The sequence below is a fragment of the Paramisgurnus dabryanus genome, chromosome 7, assembly GCF_030506205.2.
Source record: "Paramisgurnus dabryanus chromosome 7, PD_genome_1.1, whole genome shotgun sequence".
NCBI classification, from domain to species: Eukaryota; Metazoa; Chordata; class Actinopteri; order Cypriniformes; family Cobitidae; genus Paramisgurnus; species Paramisgurnus dabryanus.
In genome coordinates, this window is record NC_133343.1 from 12485152 (window position 1) to 12489429 (window position 4278).

Here is a 4278-nt window from a genome sequence, read left to right on the forward strand (position 1 = left end):
GTAGTGTTTAACACTCTCTTTCCATGCTGCACGCCATACTTCTAACTTTGTGCTTCTATAATTTCTTTCCATTTTTCTAGCTGCCTTTTTAAGGGCTGCGGTGTGATGGTCATACCATGGAGCTGGCGGTTTTTCTTTGAATCTCTTTTTTTCGAATGGGAGCAACGGCATCCAATGTGTTAGAACAGACATTGTTTAGGTTTTCTATTACAATATCTAGATCGTCACAGTTATCTGCTACCCAGCGGGCACCTTGACGTCAATTTGACATCAACAAATAGTCAAGATTTTGACCACCATGTATAACGTGCCTGAATATGCATATTTTCATTATATTTTGTAATTATTTCCTTGTGGTTGTAAAGAGGCCCAACAAAGGTATCGATCTGACATGTTTTTTCTGGTCCCTATATCTCAGGTCAATATCATTGACATTAAATCGATGTTGATTTGATGTCAGGAAATAAGATGTCAAATTGATGTTAAATTTATGTCAAAACAATGTCTGTAAAAGTATATTTATTACTCATTGTAAATCAATGAGACTCATTTTTAACATCTTGAAAGTTGTAGGTCTATGTATTTTGCATGTGTTTTTTTTATTTATTTAAATCCTAGCATGTTTACAAGTAGTTCACATTTAAAATGACACTATAATTGCATATACTATAAAAGGTCCATTTAATCTGATATCGAAGCTTGATATTGAATGATCCAAGCAGTCATATGACCGACCTTCAACGTTGAAATTTGGTTGAAAAAGCTTAGTTGTTTGTTCAACGTTGACACAACGTTGAAACAACAGTGAATGGTAAACAGTTGCAAAGGGTCAATAAAAAAAATGTTTAATGACATTGTAATTTGTGAATCATTCAGTAAAAAGCTGTAAAAACTCGTTTATGAAACTGATAAAAATACTATTTAAAAATTTACCAAAAGTAATTGGGAGAGTTAAAAATGTAATAGACACATGCAAATAAACTATTATTATTGTTGTTTTATTGTTATTTTATTTTCACCACAGTGTCTTAAATATAACATGTTAAATATAAATTTTAAGAATACCATTAATAATAAAATACATCAAGACTTTTATCGGTTTAATTCATACAAGTCAGTTTGGAATGTTTGATCCTGACTAAAAAAGTAGCGAGGTAATCTCGCGAGATTACAGCCTCCCCATATAGAGATTACACGAGACTGGAGAGTTTAACGGCTGTCAGCGTGATCATCGAGAAAGTGCATCGAGGTAAGGAAATATCAAGTCAATAAGTCAATGTTTATAACGCGTAACATTATTTTATTCACACATAAAATGTTTTATGTTTAATATGCATCGTGCTTTTTCTGTTATTTGTGAACGTATCCGTTATAATGGTTGATTCGCTATTCCACGGCATGTTCCCGCCGAAATTGGACTACGGTTACATTAATATGATTGTAATATGAATATTAATCAATTAATAAGATATCTGGTCTTATCAACTTAACCACTTGGTTGTTTATTGCTTCAGAAAAGCACTTAAATGTAAGGGCTTTTTGGACAACTGTTCGGTAGAGAAGCGTTGATATCGTAGTTCAGTCAGTGAATATCTGATAGGTCTTACAGGCGCCACAGACACCTCTGTCAGTCATTTGTAAAGAGGAGCAGCACGGCAGCTGGATGAGTGCGGTCAGTTAATTAATGCTGCTTGCTTAATTTCATGTTACTGATTAAGTGTTTATACTTAACGTTAGATGAGATGTTGGTGTTTTATTGCTCGCGAATTTGCAATAACTGCATTTATCAGGCATCACACGTTACGTCACATGCTTATGCTTGTATCTGCGGTCCCTCGCGCTGTATCCATGATTTAAAGCGGAATAAAACTCTTAACTCCTTTGTAAGGAAAAAGTCAAACAGTGTAAGTTGTTGACATGTGCTATTTGAATTGAAACGAAGTGTAATGGTATTATTTTGCTTACTTCTCTTGATGAATAATTAGCAAGTTTAATGGAACTTGAAAATATTAGTTATCCAGACAAATGTGCTCTTGTTTTCAGTGTATTTTTATAACTCTTTTGTAATGTCTTTGTTATCAGAGCCCTTCAAATTAAAAATAGTGATGGTGATCTTGTCAATGCTGAGATTTAAATGCATCAACAGCCATTACATCTGTCTGGATCAGGTAATGTTGTGCATGTTAACCTGATATTTCATCGTATATACTTAAATGCATTATGCAAGTGTATGCATTACATTCTGATAAAGGTCATCATTTATAGAATTCTCTTTTACTATTGCACTAATTGTACTTTTTTATATGTTGTCAGGATTGAACAAGAATCAGACAGCAAGGGTTGTCAGATCAGAAACGTAATAACACAAACATAAGAAACTTCACAGGTAAGCTTTTTAAAACCACCTACTACTTGTTTCTCAGTACTGGTTTATCATTGTCATTAGGAAAATATAAGAAAATAATTCAGGATGCAATGGTCTCTGTTCAGCTCAGCAATTAATTTCTTCTGTATGTCACTATTCCCTCTATATTATATATCACACCCTTTCACACCCTTTGTTTTCAATAGACAGAGCCAGAATTTAATTCATAGTTCAGAGCAGATGTTGATGGAAGTTTTGAAAAGGGTTCATATTGACAGACAAAATGGATCTTTGTGGTTGTGTACATAACAGCTTTCTTTCCTTCTTATCTTTATTAGGGCTGTGACAGTGACAGTATTTTACCACCGCGATGGTAATGCACCAATTCACCACTGTGGTGCGGTGGTTATAGAATGTGTTTGTGTGAGGGGGAGGTATATATCTTTTATTTATATATATATATATATATAATGCATACATATATTTTGAAATATAAAAATGTAAACAAAGATCAGATATGATGTTTCTTAACAAATGTGTGTGTTCATAGGCAGCAATTTCTTTTTCCGCCGGTGGGTGCTCATCACAACCTCAAGCTTTACTTCGCAACGCCAGGTGCTCTAGAGTCTGGAGCGCTCAAAGGCTTTGAAGAGGTGGAAAGTGGCGCAGTCACGTTTTCGTGTGAATTGTGAAGTTAAAGGTAATGTTTTTCCTGTGTTTTTGATTGTGTTCATGTTTTGTGTGAAAAAACAGTATTTTTCACACAATTTACTGTATAGTGCTGTTTTCACTGTCCTCAAAACGGGCTGATGTCTTCCTTGTTCTATGAAGTCCCTCCTTCAGAAATATGTAACGAGTTCTGATTGTGTAGTTTGTTTAGTGTGTTGTGATTCAACAGCAGCTTAGCTTAGTCAGAGCTAGGGCTGCACGATTAATCAAACACGATTGTCACACACATCTCGTCAGTAAAGCTGGTTCCTTGATAAGTAATAAATCGCCATCAGCTGCTTTAAAATGGAGCACCATTTACTACACAGACCCGACAAAAGGAGAAATCATTGCCGATTATGAATGCGATATTTTCCCTTTTGTCAGTGAACTACGGCTCTGTGTAGTAAATGGCGCTCCATCTGAAAGCAGCTGATGGTGATTTATTACTAATCAAGGAACCAGCTTTACTGACGAGATGTCCGTGACAATCGTGTGTGATTAATTGTGCAGCCAGAGCCATTTGAGCTTAGCTGGCGACTGACGTGTTCCTGTGGGCGGAGGTTAGTCAATGCTCGTCATTCAACCAGGAATTAGAGGGCTATAGTACAAACTGGCCGTTCACTGTATGGTTTGAAAGGGGAATATATCGCTTGGCAGTAGGCATGTTGTGATAGTCGGTGAAACGGTGATTACCGGTGCTTCAGCCTCTCACCGTTTAGATCACCACCGCGACACCGTCTTTCACCGTCGTTTTGATATTTTTGTAATTAAATCATTTAGTTTCGTTAGAGAGAGCAAACACTTACAACTGAATGTGTCTGCTGTTTGAATTCAGCGGAGCTGAACGCGCATCATCACAGAGCAGCGGCTGCGGGTGTGAGATTTAATTTATTCCTGTCAGACTGCGGCGAGCAGATGATGGCAGAAGCCGCGTGCTTACTCGTTTTTGTTATAATATACATATATGATGTTTAATATAGGTCAGATCGTATTGTTGTTGTGTTTTTCATTAAGAATAATAATAAACCCACCATTCAAGCAGCGCTTTATGAAGGAATAGCCGGTTGCTCTGTTTGGGACTGGCGGGTTCTGTCAGAAGTACCTGCGCACATTGACTCACGCACTTAAACCAGCCGTTGTACTCGCATTTGCACGCAAATTCATACGCAATTTAACGCAGCGTGCGCAAGCGCTGGATTTAA

At 36.7% G+C, this 4278-nt stretch overlaps 1 long non-coding RNA gene across 3 annotated transcripts in view; it reads left to right on the forward strand.

Moving 5' to 3' along the window:
* The first annotated feature begins 1192 nt into the window (after positions 1-1192).
* LOC135718016 (uncharacterized) overlaps positions 1193-4278 on the forward strand; it is a 5895-nt gene continuing 2809 nt past the window's right edge. Inside the window, exons 1-5 of one of the 3 annotated variants that reach the window (XR_012337026.1) lie at positions 1193-1249; positions 2083-2168; positions 2314-2386; positions 2704-2799; positions 2916-3065. This is a non-coding gene — a long non-coding RNA (uncharacterized lncRNA). The other 2 variants (XR_010520519.2, XR_010527252.2) reach the window with 2 other exon arrangements.